Source organism: Triturus cristatus, chromosome 6 (genome assembly GCF_964204655.1).
Source record: "Triturus cristatus chromosome 6, aTriCri1.1, whole genome shotgun sequence".
NCBI lineage: Eukaryota > Metazoa > Chordata > Amphibia > Caudata > Salamandridae > Triturus > Triturus cristatus.
Genome location: NC_140589.1, coordinates 1,456,265,397 through 1,456,287,181, shown reverse-complemented (window position 1 = coordinate 1,456,287,181; position 21,785 = coordinate 1,456,265,397). Strand labels below are relative to the sequence as shown.

Genomic DNA, 21,785 nt, shown 5'->3' with positions numbered 1-21,785 from the left:
AGGAAGTAGAAACATTGGGGTTAGTGAATGATTTGTAAATATCGTTTATTTTATTGTAGAAAAAAGACGAAAGGGTGTTAGCCCATTCCCGGGACTCATTTGTGACAGGTTGACAGGTTAAGGGGTTGGAGAACTCTTTTACTATTTTATGGAGTTCTTTGTGCGAATTAGCGGCCTGGTCTATCCTATTCCCCAGATAGGCTTTTTTGGCTAGCGCTATACCGCTCATATATTGGTGGTGAAATTTTTTATAATGAGACCTGTCACTGGGGTCTTTGGTGCGGCGCCACTTGCGTTCGTGGGCTCTAACAGCCAGTTTCATGGTCTTCAGTTCAGCAGTAAACCACGGGGACATTTTATTAGGACATCTCTTAAGTTTATTGGGGGCGATTATGTCGAGAGTAGCAGTGATGGCTTGTTCTAACTCGATGGCTGCCAGGTTAGGGTCATTGAGCATTTCCGTGGGAGGGGGGGAAAAATGGGAGGAAAATGCTGCGGAGTTAATCCTGTTCCAAGGTCTACTCAGGATAGAGTTTTTGCTGGGTTGGGGAATAGGTGAGGTAAGTTGAATCTGAAAATGAATTTGAAAATGATCAGACCAAAGGACGGGTTCAGAACAGACAATCGTTATTTTACTGGAGTTAGTGAAAAGGAGGTCTAGTGTGTGCCCGGCAGAATGGGTGGGGCCGGTTACTAGCTGGTCAAGGCCTAACGCATTCATACTGGAGATGAGCTCGACGGTGTAAGGGTCTTGTGCAAGTTCAGTGTGATGGTTAAAATCGCCTAATAGGAAGAAGTTGGTCGAGGATAGAGCATGAGAGGCGATAGTTTCCGTAAGTTTATTTACGAAATTAGCTTTAGTTATTGGAGGTCTGTAGAGGAGGGCTCCTTTCCAGGCTTCTTTGTTCCCGAGCGTTACCGTAAAAGTACAGATTTCACCCCATTCGGCGGTAAGTGAATTGACTAGGTGAAGCTTGATGTTGTCTCTGTATACGATGGCGATTCCACCACCTCTTTTGTCTGGCCTATCCAGTCTGGAGATTTTATATTCCTGGGGGAGGGCGGTTGCAATATCTGGCAGTGAGGACTCTGACAGCCAAGTTTCTGTAATAAAGAAAAGGTCGGGCTTATCAGAGTCTAGGAGTGACCAGATTTCCAGGGCGTGTTTGGGAAGGGATCGAACATTGCAGTATAAACAGGAGAGGTACATCGGTGTGACAGGAAGGGGTATCCTGGTGGTAAGAGCGTTTACAGGGCGTTTTCCCCGAGTGCCTGACTCTGGGCACTGCTGGGAGGACTCTGCACACACCCCTCCTGTCTCAGGGCACTGCTGGGAGGACTCTGCACACACCCCTCCTGTCTCAGGGCACTGCTGGGAGTGATAGGCCCCCACCCCTCCTGTCTCAGGGCACTGCTGGGAGTGATAGGCCCCCACCCCTCCTGTCTCAGGGCACTGCTGGGTGTGATAGGCCCCCACCCCTCCTGTCTCAGGGCACTGCTGGGAGGACACTGCACACACCCCTCCTGTCTCAGGGCACTGCTGGGAGTGATAGCCCCCCACCCCTCCTGTCTCAGTGCACTGTTTGGAGTGATAGGCACCCACCCCTCCTGTCTCTGGGCTCTGCTGGGAGGACTCTGCACACACCCCTCCTGTCTCAGGGCACTGCTGGGAGGACTCTGCACACACCCCTCCTGTCTCTGGGCTCTGCTGGGAGGACTCTGCACACACCCCTCCTGTCTCTGGGCTCTGCTGGGAGGACTCTGCACACACCCCTCCTATTTCACAATATGTACGCTCATGACATACACGGATGTGGGTAGGCTCCATGCATTCGAGGTGAGGGTACGGGTCGTACTTACACTGTTGGAGTGGGGGTACGCTCCATGAATACGAGGTGAGGGTACGGGTCGTACTTACACTGTTGGGATGGGGGTACGCTCCATACGTCCACGGGTGAGGGTACGGGTCGTACTTACACTGTTGGGGTGGGGGTACGCTCCATGAATACGAGGTGAGGGTACGGGTCGTACTTACACTGTTGGGGTGGGGGTACGCTCCATGAATACGAGGTGAGGGTACGGGTCGTACTTACACTGTTGGGGTGGGGGGTATGCTCCATGAATACGAGGTGAGGGTACGTGTCGTACTTACAGTGTTGGGGTGGGGGGTACGCTCCATACGTACGCGGGTGAGGGTACGGGTGAGGTTCCGTGAGAATCGTAATGGCACTTTTTGGGTGTGTTCGAATATGGACGAGTTTGGTATCTACGAACCGCAAATGACGAGTTTAGTGGGTGTACGCGTTTTTGCTATGCTACTATGTACGGTTCGTCTCATTCCTGGGTATGTCCATCTGAACCCTCGGGTTCCATTTTAGATACGGCATCCATTTTGTTTCTTGCCCTCAAGTAGCCAGCGAACGGACACTGTCCGCTTCGTGACCCTGGGATTCCCAAGCTTTCGTGGAGGACACGTGTTCTTTTGAAGGTGTCTTTATGATGAGGGGGATGACACGGCAAGGGCAGATGGCCCCGCTCGAGGCTCCTCTTGCCGTGCCAGTCTATTGTTTCAGTCATGCATGCATTAGGCACGAGTCCTTTCATCCTGCAATCAAGTTTCCGTTATTGCTCTCTACACTCTATTTCAATCTGTTGTGCATCCTTGTTTTTCCTTTGCATCTGCTCCTGTCCCTTCTCCTAATTCGTTTACAGTTAGAATGGAATGTGCTTAATGTGGGGATAATGTGCTTTTACAGTTGGGAACCGGCAATGCTGCTGTAATTATGTTCCGGGTTTCTGAAACATGGATGCGACCCTTTTGAAGTTTACTGTGGGAACTGAGTTGTAACCTTTTGTTCGCCATGCTGTGCAATGTCGAAAATGTGTATAAAAGGAGCGATCCACTTGTGCAATTTGAAGCAGTCTCTCAGAACCTACACGTTGTGTACTTCTTGCGATTTCTGTATCCCTGCAGTAAATAAACGCTGATCTTTGACGCCGCAGGAAGTGTCCCGTGTCTCTGTGTTTTGTACGCCGGAACAGGTAACCCACAAAGGTTTCAGGTGTTGTCCCCTGGCACCGCTGGGCCTAGAATAGCCCAGTCCTTCAGTTGGCGCCCAACGTTGGGCGACATCAGCGGTACCGGTCCAAAGCCCGACGATCGTGAGGAACTTCGTGTGAAATCTCCTAGGGAAGGTGCACCCCGCTTCATCGATCCAGTTGTCGAAATAAGTGGCCCGAAGACTTTTCCAGCGAAGATTCCCGCCTCCTGACGGCTGCGACGGACTGATGCCCTGACTGTCGACCTGTTTTGGCACCTGGCGTAGTCCTTTGTACGGCGAGACGATAGACGGGCCTTCCTGGTGACGCCATTGCTCTTTCAGTTAAGTATTTGTGGGTCGCTCCCAGTGTTCTTGGTTAAACTTGGTTGTTTGCATGGTTCCATTGCATTTGTGGTTCTTAGTTGTTGGGTTTTATTTGACGATTGCAATTGCCAAAAACCGAGGGTCTTGCATTTTTGCAAGGACATCGTAATTCGATAGCCCTTGAAGTTTGTAAACTCGGTTAGTGTGCACGATGCCTGGCCGTAGTACTTTGTTTGGTTTCTTTAAATGTTGCAGCACGGATTCCCGATTAGAGGATTCATGTCCGATACCTCCAGTTGGAACTCCAATTTATGAGCTCTATAGTCGCCACGGGGTAGGTCCTATCGTATATAATGAATATTGGATTTGTTACACTAAAAATGATGGTGTTCTTAGTTGGCCATCACATGGTAGTTTTGAAACTGCAATATTAGATAATCTTGAAGCTAAATTGTTTAAGAAGAAAGCTAGGCCGGCCATGTTTGATTCCTTTTGGTTATGGCGTAAAGAAGCCAAGCAGAAAGAAATTAAACAGATTAAGAAAAATAAGAGAGAAGGTGTTATTGTGGTGATGCAAAATGCAGAACAGTATCAGCGAGACAAAGACGAGAAGGAGCAGGAAGTTTCTGCTAGACTGCATCATATGGCGGTGGATAAATGTTATCCGGTTTTGCCGTCTAGTTCTGATCAGACGGGAGAAGAAGCGGTAGAGGATTCATTATTGTCTTATCTATTGAAATCACCACCTCCCTATGCACCAGATACTGTGGGTCCTGTGATTCCTCCTGTTCCTCAACCCGTTGTTCTGGTGGCTGCTGGTCAGCCTGTTGTTCCTCCTGTTCTTCCGAATCCCCTTGTGCCACAAATTGTTCATCCTCCTTTACCCGCTCTTTTTCCTACTGCTCCTTTGCCAGTATCTCATCAGCCCAATCTTGCTACTACTCCCGTTATCCCGACTACCGCTACTGCTTCTACGTTTACTCCTACTGTCGTTGCTCCTGTGCTTCCTTCTTCTTCCCCTTCCGTTCGTAGTCGTATATTTAATGCTGTCGCTAATCTCTATTCTCCACTTTTTGGGCCGATACTCGGGTCCGATCTTTCCGATGTCTCTCAGAGGCACAGTCAAATTCCTGATGGTAGGGAACGTGAGTCGTTAGTGAAAATGGCGCGTAAATGGATTAGGCATCCTGTGAAGTACAGTTCGCGTATAGTTTTTGAGACGTTTTCTCAGTTCAATGAGCCCACACAAAGATTCGTGTTTGAGGAAATGTGTAAATTCTTGAGAGAAGAGTGGGATAATGAGGAGGTAGACAATGTACCGCCCGAGATCACTGAACTTCAGAATCAGTTTTCGAATGGTATGATTGTGGGTGGTAATGTCCGACGTGCTTTAGAGCGTCTGTTATCTTTTCGATCTACGGTATAACTTCGAGCATTGTTTAAGGACGACACTGAGGAGCGGACGGCTCAACCTGGTCAGTATCCTATGCGGGAAGTTCCCCCAGTATGGATGCCAGGTGATCCTGCTGCTAATCCTGTTGTTCCACCACACTTTCAGAGAGTTTGGATACACCTCCCATGGAAGCGATCGGAAGTTTTGCAGGTAAAGCAAACTTTGCCTGACCCCCGCAAAAATCCTGCAGGTTATTACAAGGAGTTATCCCAATTAGTGGATGCTACTGTTATGAACCTTGCCGATATCGACATGTTGTTTGGTAACGTAGTCCCTCAACCGATTTGGGCGAAAATCCGTCAAGAGAATCACGCAGCTGAGTTAGGCGGTGATTGGGCTGCTCTTGCGGCGGCTGACGGACGGCAGGTTGGTGGGGCTAAACCTGAACAGATCATTGAGAATCTGCCCCAGAGGATAATTACACTCATGAAGACACTTATGCCAGCAATACGTGTTAATTGGGACAAATTGTCTGCGTGCAAACAAAAGAAGGGCGAGAGTGTCTCCGATTTCTTTACGAGATTTGAGGAGGCATTTATTGATCATAGTGGTCAGGATATGAGCTCTGAGGGAGGTCAGCGATTGTTCGTTGATAAATTTGTATCGAATTTGTTGCCTGAACTAAGCAATAAATTGAAGAATTCTGAAAGTTCGTGGGCCGTTTCTACCACTGCTCAGATATTGGCCACGGCCCAGTACTACGAAAATAGAGAGAAAGAAGAAAGCGAGCGCGCAGATAAGAAAACGAAGGATCTTAAAACTAAGGTCTTATTGCAGCAAGCGTATCCTCCGCGCTTGAATCAAACTGACTCGCAACAGCCGAATCGATTACAATCGCAGTTTTCTAGATCGCAGTTGTGTACTGACTCCTCTACACCTCGCTCTACGTTAGGGTATAATCAATGCGCATATTGAAGGGGTGAGGGCCATCTGAAGTTTAATTGTCCAGTTTTGCGTGACCGAAACAATGGTGTTTCGGCTCGAGGAGGTCGTAGTGGTCCTCAACAAGCGTCACGTGGTAGAGGTCGTGGTGTTACTCAGAATCAGACTGGGCGTTTTGCTACTTCATCAGACTCGCAAAATTGCTTTGATCGGCGCGATCCCTCTTCTGGTAGATCTGCGCAGTATCATGTGGATGACTATTATGTTGAGCATGATGTTGATGCTGACGGTAATTACTAGGACAGCCATAGACAAGGAGAGGGAGTAGTATCAGTTCCGGTTGATCAGAGAGGGCCTTATGTCGCAGTTGCCACATCGTGCGTAGTTGAGCCTTTTCTGTTGGACACTGGTGCAGCGAAAAGTTCCATCATGCATTCGAAACTCCCTGGCGCGCCTTTGTCTGGCTTAACGAACGTTTCCGTTGGATTCTCTGACGCCCCTGTTAGCAATCCAGTTTCTAGCCCTTTGCCCCTTACAATTGGGTCTCGTGAGTTAGAGGCTCCTTTGATTCTGACTACTGGTTGTGGTGAGAATCTTTTGGGCCTGGATTTGTTGAAACGGTTATATGCGACTTTGTAGTGTTCCCCTGCGGGAGTGGAGCTTACTTTGGGTCAGAGAGTGATCTCTCCTATGTATTTGTCGACTGATAAGCTCCCACCGGAATTGAGTTCTCTTCCTAAGTCTTTGTGGGCAACAGGTCCCAATGATGTGGGCCTGCTGGATATACCACCTTATGTTGTTCAATTGAAATCCAACGTGCGACTGCCACGCATTCCCCAGTATCGTATCTCTCTTGATGGAGAACGAGCACTATTAGCGATCATTTACGATTTGATCGATAAAGATGTCATTGAGGAAACTCGGGGTAACGTGTGTAATAGTCCTGTGTTACCTATTTTGAAACAAACTGATCCATCCAAGCCTCCTGTGTATCGTTTTGTTATTGATTTAAGAGAGGTAAATAAGATTGTCATTCCACAGTTCCCCGTGGTGCCTGACATTACAGCTTTGCTGACTCTGATTCCAGCTTCTGCATCATGGTTCTCGGTAATTGATCTGAAGAATGCCTTCTTTAGCATTCCGATTGCTGAGGAAAGCAGAGATCTATTCGGTTTCTCATTAGGTGGTCGCAGCTTCAGGTTTAAACGCGCACCTCAGGGCTACTGTGAGAGTCCATCGATCTACAGCCAAGCTCTTAAGAGTCAACTTGATGCGTTTCGCCAGAAATTCCATAGCGCCAATCATCCCCAGGCAGCGGGTTTGGTTGAAGGGTACAATGGTACTCTGAAGCTGAAACTTGCGAAGATACAAGCTAAGACTGGTTTGCCATGGCCTGATGCCTTGCCTCTGGCTCTCTTATCGACCAGAGCGACTGTGCACTCTCGAGTAGGGCTTAGCCCATATGAGATTGTGTTCGGCCGCCCTGCGAACATTTGGGGAGTCCCGAGGCCTAAGGCCTTTGATAGTCTTGAGTATCCAATGCTAATTGATTATCTTCATGATATGACTGATAAACTGAGGTTAATTCATCAACAGGTCTTTGAAGCTTTACCGGCACAGACAGAGGGTCCTGGACATCGGCTTCAACCGGGCGACTGGGTTGTTACCCGCAATTTTGGCAGAAAACGTAATTTGGAGCCGAGATTTGTGGGTCCCTTTCAAGTGCTGTTGGCTACAAGGACTGCAGTTTGGTTGGAAGGCAGAAAGAACTGGGTTCACGCCACCCATACCAAGAAAGTTCCGATCCCTTTACCAGCAGACAGTTGGGTGAGAACTGGTATTGCGGCAACGGAAACCGAGACCCCTCTATGCTTTGTGCCGTTTAGTGATGCTCAACCTGTAGGACACAATTCATTGCAGCCAGACACATCTGTCGAGTTGTCAGTTTTGGAGAACTCAAGGTCTGAATTGGTTCCTAATCGACTGAACACTGTTTCACCAGCTGAACAATTATTTGAAGAGCAGACTCGACCTGGAAGAAATCGATATTTTCTTCGCCCACGTGACAAAGACTAATAAAATTGTTTCTTATATTTTCCTTTACTGTTGCCACGAACATTAAGAACAATTACATCCTTTTCTGATTTTTGAGTTCCTTTTTATGTGTGCTCTTTACAGCTAAGAGATTTTTGTTAAGTTGAATGTTTGTTTGATTGATCTGAAGAATGCCTTCTTTAGCATTCCGATTGCTGAGGAAAGCAGAGATCTATTCGGTTTCTCATTAGGTGGTCGCAGCTTCAGGTTTAAACGCGCACCTCAGGGCTACTGTGAGAGTCCATCGATCTACAGCCAAGCTCTTAAGAGTCAACTTGATGCGTTTGTGTTACCGGCTGGTGCGGCCTTGATTCAGTACGTTGATGATCTGATGGTAGCTGCTGACACTGAACAGATTTGTAGAACTGCTACAGTATCACTGTTACAGCATCTATGTGACTTACATCACAAAGTGTCACCTTCTAAACTACAATATTTTTGTCAAGAAGTAACCTATCTAGGTCACTTATTGTCAAAGGCGGGACGAAGGTTGACCCCAGAAAGAATTGCAGCGATCGCTCGAATGACTGTGCCAACAACTCAGAGAGATGTGCGTGCCTTTCTAGGTATCACGTCATACTGCAGGCAGTGGATTCCGAACTTTTCACTGTTAGCGAAGCCATTGATAGCTCTCACGTGCAAGGATGTTTCGACTCCTTTGCCATGGACGGAAGAATGTCAGAAAAGTTTTTCTGAATTACGTGATGCGCTGTGTTCGGCTCCTGTGTTAGGTACTCCTGATTACAGTAAGCCATTTACACTATACGTTCACGAGAGAGAAGGTTGTGCGTTGAGTGTTTTGACGCAACAATTTGGTGGTAAGCAGCGTCCGTGTGCATATTTTTCCGCGACCTTAGACCCGGTAGCTAGAGCGTTGCCAAGTTGCTTGAGAGTGACAGCGGCAGCTGCGGTGTCTATTCGAAAATCCGCAGGTCTGGTCATGGATAATATGCTCATAGTGATGGTTCCGCATGCAGTTGACACTCTTCTGAATCGGACAAAAACTCAACATCTGACGAGTGCAAGGTTGTCTGGGTATGAGTTGACCCTTTTGGCAAGTCATATACAGATCAAGCGTTGTAATGTGCTGAATCCGGCGACATTGTTGCCGACTAATATGGAATCAGATGATGTACCACCACATGATTGTTATTTACGAACTGAGGAAGAAACGAAGGGTCGTGTGGATCTGAAAAACACTCCATTGATAGACCCCGATGGTACTTTGTATGTTGATGGTTCATGTTTTAAGTTGCCGAATGGTGATGTGACGACTGCGTATGCTGTAGTGACGTTGAGTACGGTTGTGGAAACTGCGAGATTGAGTCAGAATTCAGCGCAAGCGGCAGAATTGATTGCGTTGACAAGAGCATGTGTTTTATCTAAGGGAAAGCGAGTGAATGTGTTTACCGACAGTCAGTATGCTTTTGGCGTTGCACATAGTTTTGGTCGATTGTGGAGAGAAAGAGGATTTATGACATCGCATGGTGCGAAGATCCAACACAGACAGCTCGTGAACGATCTTTTGGATGCACTTACATTGCCTAAACAAGTGGCGATCATTAAATGTAGTGCGCCTCGAAAGGTTACGGATGACGTTGGTCGTGGTAATGCATTTGCGGATGAGATTGCTAAAGAAACGGCTAAGAATCTTGCAACCCGAATGTATGTTACGAGTTCAGTAAGGTGGCCGATGGAGACTGGTATGTGTGAAGACACTGTTGAGAGCGTGAAAGCAATTCAGAATGAGGCCACCAAAACTGAAAAGATCAAGTGGAAAGAAAGTACGGGGAAGTTAGACACGCATGGATGTTGGGTTGACTTGTCGGAATGTCAGAGGTGGATGTTACCGGATGCATATGTGTTAGCTGTTGTGACTATGGCTCGCGGTTTGTCACATATTAGCGCGAAAGGTATATGTAAGTTATTGTTCCCTGTATGGAAGAACGATGGTATTGCTAAATGTGCTGAGAGGGTGGTTAAGAGTTGTATGGTGTGTTTGATGCATAATCCTGGCAAGGGCACCCCTACTCCACCTGGTCATTTTGCTCCTCCTGCCTGTCCCTTTGAGGTTATCCAACTGGACCTCATCCATATGGAGAGATGTAATAATCTGAAGTACGTTTTGGTTGTGGTTTGTGCGTTCTCCAGATGGATCGAGGCCTATCCTCTTAAGGATAATACTGCCCTGTCCACAGCGAAAGTCCTACTGAAGGAATACTTTCCTTGGTATGGAATGCCACGGATTGTGTGGTCAGATAACGGAAGTGAGTTTGTGGGAAGTGTGATGCAGAGTGTGTGTAAGGGCCTTGGAATTCGACAGAAATTCCATAGCGCCAATCATCCCCAGGCAGCGGGTTTGGTTGAAGGGTACAATGGTACTCTGAAGCTGAAACTTGCGAAGATACAAGCTAAGACTGGTTTGCCATGGCCTGATGCCTTGCCTCTGGCTCTCTTATCGACCAGAGCGACTGTGCACTCTCGAGTAGGGCTTAGCCCATATGAGATTGTGTTCGGCCGCCCTGCGAACATTTGGGGAGTCCCGAGGCCTAAGGCCTTTGATAGTCTTGAGTATCCAATGCTAATTGATTATCTTCATGATATGACTGATAAACTGAGGTTAATTCATCAACAGGTCTTTGAAGCTTTACCGGCACAGACAGAGGGTCCTGGACATCGGCTTCAACCGGGCGACTGGGTTGTTACCCGCAATTTTGGCAGAAAACGTAATTTGGAGCCGAGATTTGTGGGTCCCTTTCAAGTGCTGTTGGCTACAAGGACTGCAGTTTGGTTGGAAGGCAGAAAGAACTGGGTTCACGCCACCCATACCAAGAAAGTTCCGATCCCTTTACCAGCAGACAGTTGGGTGAGAACTGGTATTGCGGCAACGGAAACCGAGACCCCTCTATGCTTTGTGCCGTTTAGTGATGCTCAACCTGTAGGACACAATTCATTGCAGCCAGACACATCTGTCGAGTTGTCAGTTTTGGAGAACTCAAGGTCTGAATTGGTTCCTAATCGACTGAACACTGTTTCACCAGCTGAACAATTATTTGAAGAGCAGACTCGACCTGGAAGAAATCGATATTTTCTTCGCCCACGTGACAAAGACTAATAAAATTGTTTCTTATATTTTCCTTTACTGTTGCCACGAACATTAAGAACAATTACATCCTTTTCTGATTTTTGAGTTCCTTTTTATGTGTGCTCTTTACAGCTAAGAGATTTTTGTTAAGTTGAATGTTTGTTTGAGAAAACCTATCATCCGGGTTAACCGTGGGGCCGTGCGGGTACTCCTTTCTGTTTAGCAGGTTCCTGACACTAGGTTGGTTACTTTTTATCGACTCCTGGGAACTCCTGGGAATTGATAATCGCTACTCAGAACGAAGTGCGTCAAGGACGTCACGGACGGTTTTTAGAGGATGGCATTCTCTAAGCTGTTGGAAGTAGAAAGGATGTCGGCGCAAAGATCAAAATTGCATAAGATTATACGAACGAAATGTTTTTTGTTTCAGGTATTCCTGCTGTTTCTGACTGTATCTATGCTTTTGGTGGGTGGAGTGTATTTTGGAATACAGTCGTTATTGCCTTCCATTTCACCTACCTTTTCCCCTAAACTAAGTTCTGTTACCACTGTTTCTCCACATTCCTTTCATTCTCTGCCCCAACATGAACAGGTTAGACGTGCGGAATTCATGAATAATTCCTTCGTTCAACTCCTACATCAGCATCAGTTGGTGATGAATACTACCAATTGTTGGGTGTGTGGGTTAAGGCCACATACCATGGATAGGGGTATTCCGTATTTGGTTCTTCCTTATAGCTCCCAAGGGTCAGCTCGAGCATTCCAAACTATGTTCCGTAGTGCACTAGATTCCTACCCCAGTCGAGAGCCACGCTCTGCAAACTTCGGTCCTGGTCCGTACCACAAGCCTTTGGCGATAGCGATTGCTGATTTAGATATTTTTGATGCATCGCTTATTCCAGAGGAAGAGGTGCAAGCCTATAAAGATCTGAGTGAGGCTGAGTATAGTATGTCAGTGGGTGATAGACAGCTTAAGAGCTCGTCTCCAATATGGATCGTACCCCACCTCGGTAATTTCTGCTTGAAAGGTCTTGGTCGAAATCCAAGAGCACAACTTGGGAAGAGTGCTTGTACTGAGACGTATGTTTTACCAACGCTCTCTTCCCCTGTTTTCTTGACTGCCAAGGGTACCTATTTCGTATGTTATGAGCGTGCATATACATGGTTGCCCCGTGACTTTTCGGGTACCTGTTATATTGAGAATCTTTTGCCACCAACTTTTACAGTTGCCTCAGACTATCACAAGACTAGAGTTGTGAGAGGCGTTATTAGTGAAGAGGACACTGCCGGTCAAGAAGCAGGAGACTTCTTTAAGGGTTTCCTGCCGTTTTGGGGACCTATGGTTAATAGTAGGAACCTTGGACAGTTGACCCGTGTGGTAGAGTTGACTGCTAACATAACTGCGAGTGCTCCTGGTAATTTAACGGCTGAACTTCAGGCGGATAGACTTATGACGTTGCAGTACCGTATGGTTCTAGACGTTGTTCTGGCAGATAGAGGTGGTGTTTGCAAAGTGATCCATTCGAGTTGTTGCATTTTCATCCCTGACAACGCTCCAACTGTTTACCAAGCCATCTCGTAGTTACATAAGATCTCCGTGTCCATACACGTGGACGAAGGTGGTTGGACACTTCTCGGATGGTTTTGGTGCCTGATATCAACTTGGGGTTGGAAGATTCTGATGATTGTAGGGGTTGTTGTAACATTTCTGTTCACGTGTTGTCTTTGTGTGCAGTGTGGTCCTGCCTTATGTGGCCTCTGTGCTACAACGTGTATAAGACGGCCATCTGTTACCAAGGAGACATTAATGGATAGAATGATGTTCCAGCAACAACTGAACGATTTGATGAATATCGAAATCGATTCTGATCTCGACTAGTGCTTGCCTACCTGAGGGCAAAAGGAGCGTCTGAGGTTCCGTGAGAATCGTAATGGCACTTTTTGGGTGTGTTCGAATATGGACGAGTTTGGTATCTACGGACCGCAAATGACGAGTTTAGTGGGTGTACGCGTTTTCGCTACGCTACTATGTACGGTTCGTCTCATTCCTGGGTATGTCCATCTGAACCCTCGGGTTCCATTTTAGATACGGCATCCATTTTGTTTCTTGCCCTCAAGTAGCCAGCGAACGGACACTGTCCGCTTCGGGACCCTGGGATTCCCAAGCTTTCGTGGAGGACACGTGTTCTTTTGAAGGTGTCTTTATGATGAGGGGGATGACACGGCAAGGGCAGATGGCCCCGCTCGAGGCTCATCTTGCCGTGCCAGTCTATTGTTTCAGTCATGCATGCATTAGGCACGAGTCCTTTCATCCTGCAATCAAGTTTCCGTTATTGCTCTCTACACTCTATTTCAATCTGTTGTGCATTGTTGTTTTTCCTTTGCATCTGCTCCTGTCCCTTCTCCTAATTCGTTTACAGTCAGAATGGAATGTGCTTAATGTGGGGATAATGTGCTTTTACAGTTGGGAACCGGCAATGCTGCTGTAATTATGTTCCGGGTTTCTGAAACATGGATGCGACCCTTTTGAAGTTTACTGTGGGAACTGAGTTGTAACCTTTTGTTCGCCATGCTGTGCAATGTCAAAAATGTGTATAAAAGGAGCGATCCACTTGTGCAATTTGAAGCAGTCTCTCAGAACCTACACGTTGTGTACTTCTTGCGATTTCTGTATCCCTGCAGTAAATAAACGCTGATCTTTGACGCCGCAGGAAGTGTCCCGTGTCTCTGTGTTTTGTACTCCGGAACAGGTAACCCACGAAGGTTTCAGGTGTTGTCCCCTGGCACCGCTGGGCCTAGAATAGCCCAGTCCTTCACGGGTCGTACTTACACTGTTGGGGTGGGGGTACGCTCCATGAATACGAGGTGAGGGTACGGGTCGTACTTACACTGTTGGGATGGTGGTACGCTCCATACGTCCGCGGGTGAGGGTACGGGTCGTACTTACACTGTTGGGGTGGGGGTACGCTCCATACGTCCGCGGGTGAGGGTACGGGTCGTACTTACACTGTTGGGGTGGGGGTACGCTCCATGAATACAAGGTGGGGGTACGTGTCGTACTTACACTGTTGGCATGGGGGGTACGCTCCATGAATACGAGGTGAGGTTACGGGTCGTACTTACACTGTTGGGGTGGGGGTACGCTCCATGCATACGGGGTGGGGGTACGGTCCGTACATGTCCGTCCCCACGCTATGTGATGCTTGTGCGGCCCGTACCCAGGCCTTTGCCACGTGGGTACGAGCCGTCCCGCCATTGTTGGGGTGACGTAGGTGTGGGCGTGGTACGACTCGTACCCACGCTCTTAAGGCGTGGGTACGGGACGTACCTGTCTGGTTGTGTTGCCGGTTCGCGTCGTGAAGGACTTCCGTTGTGGCGGTCGCTGGCTTGGCTGAACACGCCCCCACCCCCTCTTAGTGACCAGGGCCTGGGAGTCAGGTATGTCCAGGGCATGTGTGCTGTGTGACTTTGGTGGGGGGTTTGTGGCCTGCCCTGGTCCTGCCACCCCCCCTTTCCCCCCTCCCTTTGTTGTTCTGACCTTCTGCGGCGTCTGCGTCGTAACCTGTAGAGGAGGTCGACTGCTATGAGGGCCGGGATGACACGTAGGTTCGGGTCCATGTCTGTCCGTCGCGTACGGTTACTCCTTGTTCGCGTCGTCCTGTGTGTCCGTCGCGTACTGGTACTCCTTGTTCGCGTCGTCCTGTCTGTCGCGTACTGGTACTCCTTGTTCGCGTCGTCCTGTCTGTCCGTCGCGTACTGGTACTCCTTGTTCGCGTCGTCCTGATTTCCCGGCAGTTTTTGGCTGCCGGATAATATTCACCGTGCGGGATGACGTCGGTGCGAATCGTAATTCCTGGTTCGTGAATGGCAGGCTGCGAGCGTCCCGACGTCAGGTCGGCGCGTTCCCGGATCGTATTTGTTTAAAATTTTTTCGTCGGTCGGGCTTTTGTACGATTCGTACGGAAATGGTGTTTCCGTGCGAATCGTAATTCCATGTTGGTAGATTTTGACGACCGGGTACGTGTCGGACGGAGAATTTGCTCCGTCCGACGGTTCGTACCCGTTTTTACAGGATCGTGATCGGCACCAGATGTTTGCGGCGTCTAAACACATCGATTCTAGTTTTAACAACTTGCTACTCAAAAAACAACAAAAGTTGCAAGAAGAGAAGACTCTGCTGCATTTTTTAACCCAAATCTGAAAACAGAAGTGGAGATATATATACAACTACCTTGCAAAGTAAGTAAAACATATATTTAAGCTAAAACAAAAATTAATTAAAGTTAAAAATGTTAAACAACAAATAATTAACAAAGCGCTCTACTACTTCAATTTCTTTATGTTTAGTTACTATAAAGAAATAACTATAGCATCAATAAACTGCTAATCTACTGAAAAAATGCTACCAAAAGTAAGAAACATTAAAATGATTACTAAACAGGCAGCCACCCTAAAACAGTAAAAGAATTAAACCTAACTGACTCAGTCCCCACCACCTACCAACAAACATTTAAAATGAAAGTAAAGTACTTTTTTAAAACCGACAAAAAAGATACCACCTGCTCCACATTACAACACCCCTAACAGAAAACCTGCAAATAAAGGGGCCGAATCCGATCTCGCTTGAAAGGGCACCGAACGCGATCCGGCTGGAAAAAGTACAAGCCGTACGCATGCTTTCTGCCCGACTGGTACAGCTGTATGAGCGAGCAAGTACGATGCGAACTGCTCCGTACATCTCGTCCGTAAGGAAACCGTGGCGTGCAATGGATGCGATTTACGACCGAGCCAATACAATGCACGCATTGGACAGTCGGTGCGAACCGAAGTTTCTGGCTTGCAAAACGTCCGGGAAGTTGCCTTTGGGGGTCCGCGTCGAACCCCCTGTCACCCGCAGCCTTACGACTCGGACACAGGGGGAGACCCAAGGGTCTCCCCAACACAGGCATGTACGGTGCGGCTGGCACCGACGCGTACCCACTGTAGGGGCGCCCTTGTGCAAGACATGCCAATTCAGTCAATGGGAGTCCATGTACGTGTCGTACGACCGGCTCCCATTGACTTCTATGGGAGTCCGACCGAATCGAGTCCGGCAGCATGTGGCCACATCATACTCGCTCGGTCAGACTGCAGGACTCCGGTTCGGTCAGAAAACACTCCAGATCCGGCTCGGTCGGAGAGCTTGCCAACCCAGATCAGAATCGGCCCCCAAAATGTACAGCATGTTTCAAGAACATACATGCCAGTATAAATAAGAAAAACTGATGCGTAATTTTGTATGTGAATAACAAATGCATTTTAAAATTGTAATAATATATAATATTACTCTATTTTTAAACATAATGACAGAAGGAGCAGGATACATCACCTCACTGAAATTAAAGCAATTATTATCTCACATGGACTACACTTCCATCCTAAGAGCCCACAACTAAAATCCTAAAGGATATACTTCTAAAGTCCTCAAACAAATCACAGTACAACTACCAGCTACACCTACCTTAAAACACTTAATTGCATGAACTAAAAAAGCCACCAACAATACCCTCCTGCCCCTTGAAGATACCAAAATATCCAAAAACCTGAGCATTTGGCAACCACACATAATGAGGAATGTGATAACTTGTACAATGATAAACAAATCCTAATACATTCTATAGAAAACTTACTAAAACTAAGTCATTGTTAAACATGGATTGTGGATAAGACCTTCAAAATGTTCTCCAAACCACTCACTCAGATATACAAAATACATGGTGAAGATGAAAACACAAGTATACCATTCATATATGCCCTACTACCTAAAAAACAAAGTAGCACTTACAACAATCTATTAAACCACATACAAATTTAAAAAAACTACTACTGCCCACATAGAATATTAATTGATTTTGAATAAGCCATGACTCAAACCATTTTACCCACACACAGCCATACAAGACTGTTACTACTATTTCAAACAAAGCATATTGAGACTTTCCCAATAATCTGTACTAAGGACCTGATTATGACTATCAGTGGTCCATGGGCTGCCAGACAGGCAGTCCACCCGCCAAATTATGACTTTGATGGTTGGACTGTCACAGGACCACTGCAACCTCTGGGGATTTGTGATCCCACACTGGTTGTACAGTGGTCAGAGACTGCAATATACTGTTGTTGCCACTGCAGCACCGCCAAGCATATTATGAGTTGCCTCACCGACATCCTTTTCATGGCGATGAGACCACCATGAAAAGGATGGGGGTGAGGCAACAACAGGACCCCCTTGTGCCTTTGTGCATGGGGGTGCATTAGGGGGGCACATGTTGTGCTTCCCTGTATTTTTGCACCCCCACCAGTTCCTGCACAAGAGGGATGCACGACATGGTGCATTCCTTCCTGTGCTGTAACATACTGCGAGGGTCTCAGGGCAGTGCCTTTCTAAGGCTCTTCTATGGGCCTTAGAGAGGCACTGCAGTGGGACCGCCGCAGCACATCTGCCAAGGATTACGGTTGTAATCCATTGGCAGGTATGAGGACGGCTTTGGCCGTCCTCGCGGGGAGCGCTGACGAGTCACTCCGCAGGAGGACCACCAAAGTCGTAATCAGGACCTAAGTGTAGAATGTGATACAAACAGTTAATTTGCCTTTGAAATTAAAACCAATGATTGCACTAGCCTATGTCCTTGTCACAGAGGTAGATAATCACTACAATTTAGATACAGAAAGGAATTTCTATCCACAAAACAAAGACAAACTAAGCCTCACAATGAGTTATTTTGAAGACACTTGGGTTGGCAGACTGCATTGCTCTGGCCACAGATGCCAACCCAAATTCTTAATACCATGGTAGAATGTTAATGACAGCACCATAGCAAAGGTAGCCAAAACAAACAGTGCAGTGGAAGGATGGCACAATGTCTTCCGATCCACACAAGGCAGTACCCAACCTCCACTCAAATTAAAGCAAAAATTAGCAAACAAACCAATAGACGTGTACAAAATGGTACAATGTAAAGCAAACCGCTTTAAAAACAACTCAGTACACTTCTTAGAATCAATAGCCAAAACCCTACTATCAAATAAATAATAATTTAGGAGAATCCCAACAAAGAAAAACACATAAACCAAACCAGCAGAACATAATTATTTTTAAAGAAATAATATGCATATTATTTTTAACACCAGCCAAAAAATAACTAAAACTATATTTTAAAATAAAACTGATGAATACAAATATTATGAATCTCACTAACCTAAATTAAGACATTAAGGCCCCTATTTTGATGTCGGTCAGAAAACCTTCGGTTTCACTTTCGACTGCGGCATTACAATGCAGTGCCTTTCTAAGGCTCTCCTATGAGCCTTATCAAGGCACCAGTGTGGGACCAACACCACAGGACTTACCATTAGGATTACAACTCGTAATCCAACGGGCGGACTGACTATGAGTTTGGGGTTCCGGGAGTGGGGAGCTGGTGTGGCGGCCAGCTCCAAGACCACCAAACTCAAAATCAGGCCCTTAATCATCAAAAAGCACACAACATAACATAGTATAATATAACAATAGATTACTAACAAACTCTACCTACACCTAGGCCACAAGTCTACAACTCCCCCTTATATCGCTCCACCCTCAAAACTCTAAAAAAAGCTTTTAAAAGGTCTTACCTTTTCTGATGAGCAACAGCACCCTGCGGGCTCCTTCCCGGTAAATAGACTATAAATGAGATAAATGGATTACAAAATAGAAGGCAGAAGTAAAAAAACACAAATCGCAGCCAAGTTAAACAAAAAAAAATAAGACTATCTCCCGATAGAAAATAATGGGAATATATGAATAAAATGTTTTCTAAAACGTTTTTAAAATGTAAAATATAAAATCTTTTAAACATGTTAAAATTATTTGTCAAAATATATGTGATAAAATGTAAAGTATAAATTAAATATTAGTATCTAAAAAATACAATGATTTAATATCAACTAAGCAAGATATCTAAACAAGTCTATGTATAAAATTACAATAAAGAACTGTATTAATATACAAACAAACAAATGGAAAACAATGGGAACATTACAGAAATATGTACAAAGCTTTTTAAATATAATCTACATGGTTCATTTAATACTAACATTCTATCTAAATATTGTTTGTATATCAATGTTAAAATGAATTTGTATAAGTACAATTATAGATGTTAAATAATATAAATATATACATTAAATAAATATGAGGAAAATATAAAGATTACAAACTGTGTTATGTCCGTTTCTTATAATAAAAAGAAATAACAATATAGATATGGTATATTACAAGTGCACAACCAACTCCTATGTAAATTATTATTTCTGAAAATCTTAGACACGGGCCAGATGTACGACCCTTTCATTTAGCGCCTCACAATTTGCGGCTCATTGCGAGTCGCAAATTGTGAGGCACTAAATGAAATTTACAACAGTGTTATTACCCTGTTTTGCGTTTCCCAATGGGGTTGCAAATTGCGAGGCTCATTAATATTAATGAGCCTCTCGCAATTTGCGAGCCCATTGGGATTGCCAGCCCTCCCAGGGATGCTGGCCTGCTGGGCTCAGCAGACCACCATGTCTAGGACTGCTTTTTAATAAAGCAGCTTTTTTTTAAAAATGCAGCCCGTTTTCCTTAAAGGAAAATAAATAAATAAACTCCGGTATTTGTAAAGCACAAACTACTCACCCTTCCCGGTCTCAAGGTGCTGGGGGCCATCGTGGAAATCATGGGGCATATTATCAAGCTTTAGCAGCAGAAAACTGCCACTAAAACCGCGATAATGGGCTTGATAATATGCTCTATGGAATCCCAATTGAAGCCCATGTTAGATGTGAAGGACGTCTAACATGGGCTTCAATTGGAATTCCATAGAGCATATTATCAAGTCCATTATCGCCGTTTTAGCGGCAGTTTTCTACCGCTAAAGCGGCGATAATTTTATCGCCTGGCTTGATAATATGCCCCTAAGTGAGCTATTGCCCAGATTCACATGGTGCTTAGCTGAGCTGCTTCCGGAGTCGGGGATCGAACCATGAGCCCTGTGCTCCGAAGTCAGCTGCCCTGGATGCTGCACCACACCTCTCCACAAATGAGATGCATTTAAAAAGAAAAAAATGAAACGTTTTCATTTTATTTTTAAAAGGGCAGGCAGTGGTCCCTGGAACCACTGCCTGCCCTCAAAAAATATTTTTAGTGGCAGTCACAAAGTGGAAGGGGTCCCCTGGGGACCCCTTCCAAATTGCGACTGCATTACCACCCTCTTGAAGAGGGTGGGAATTTGCGGGTGTTTTACAACCGCAATTGCGGTCACAAAACATTCACACATAGCATTGCAGACGCAATTAGGAAGGGAACTCTCCATCCTAATTGCGACTCGCAACAGTGATTTTGCATGCGCAAACGTGTTTGCAAACCTGTTTGCGCATGCAAAGTCACGTCGTATATTAACTACTTCTACTGCATAGAAATCCATTTAAAGAAAGTTATTGGGCACTAAAAGGGTTACATTTGCTATTACCACTCCAATCGGAACCATTTGAGAGAAGGCGTTAAGCACTAAAGGGGTCACAATAACTATTCCCAGTCCACCATAACTTATTTTGGACAAGGTGCTGGACAATAATAGGATATCATTTACTGTCCCCACTGCAATCTAAATCATTTTGGGGAAATGTTGGTCACCAAAGGGGTCACATTTGCTATTCCCACTCGAATCTCAAGAATTTTGGGGAAAGAGTTGGACACTAAAGGAGTCACATTCACTATTTCCACTCCAATCTAAACCATTTTGAAGAACAATCTATACCATTTTGGGGAAGCTGTTGGACACTAAAGGGGTCAAATTTACTATTCCCTCTCTAATTGAAATCAAATAGGAAAAGGTTGTCAACGCTAAAAGAGGTACATACAAAATGCATACTCCATACTAAGAAATATTAACTATTTATTTCCACACAAAATTAAAAGATGACTTCTAGCACACTATTACCCAAAAAATCTAGATATATAACATGAACCAATAACATATACAATATTTTGTCTATTTAATGAAATAAATATTACATAAAACATAATATTTAGCAATGAAACAAAACTCAACAAAGGATATTAAACCTCACAATATATATAAACAAAATGTAAAAGAAAATATATATTCACATTGCATAAAGATTATTAGAATTAATAAAATGTCATAAAATAAACTAATTAAACATAAACACATATCTATTTATTTTCCCAGTTGCTTGTTTTAAACATGAATATAAATATGAAATTTCTCATTGGCAATAAAAATAATTATGTAGTTGTAAAATATAATATATATAAAATGTAAACATCAATATAATTTCTGATAAATACATCATAATTAATATATGTTGAGCATAGGCTCTTATTCAAGATGTAAATATTAAAAAGTATTATAAATTTATAAATGTATTTACCTTTTAATACAATAATTTTTTAGTGCACAACTTTACAATAATTAAAATAAAATATTTAGGATTCAAAACAAAAGGCAAAACCAAAATAATACACTTAATTTTACAAACATATATTTATTAATTATTTGTTTTATAATAAATAATTAAATATTACAAAAATAATTACATTATACAATTTAAATTGTAAATAGTTGAATTTCATCAACTAAAAATAATGATAAAATGTACATTAAATACACACTTTTCAGATTATTAATTTATCAACGCATTTAAATGAATCATTAGTTTAAAAAACATTTTTTAAACTTATTTCATAAATAAAAACAATCATTTAAAAATCTTAAATAATTAATTTGTATATTAATCAAAATCCCCTACATATCCAAAATCCCACTAATATATCACAATACCATAAACAATTATATGCATGAATACAATTTAAAAAACAAATCAC

The 21,785-nt window shown here is 44.6% G+C and overlaps 1 long non-coding RNA gene across 1 annotated transcript in view; it reads right to left on the bottom strand.

The window, feature by feature from the left end:
• The window catches only part of LOC146821528 (uncharacterized), a 418,267-nt gene that overhangs the window by 380,660 nt on the left and 15,822 nt on the right, over positions 1–21,785 (bottom strand). The window contains exon 2 of the long non-coding RNA XR_014962736.1: positions 18,533–18,581. This is a non-coding gene — a long non-coding RNA (uncharacterized LOC146821528). The remainder of the gene's footprint in view (positions 1–18,532; positions 18,582–21,785) is intronic.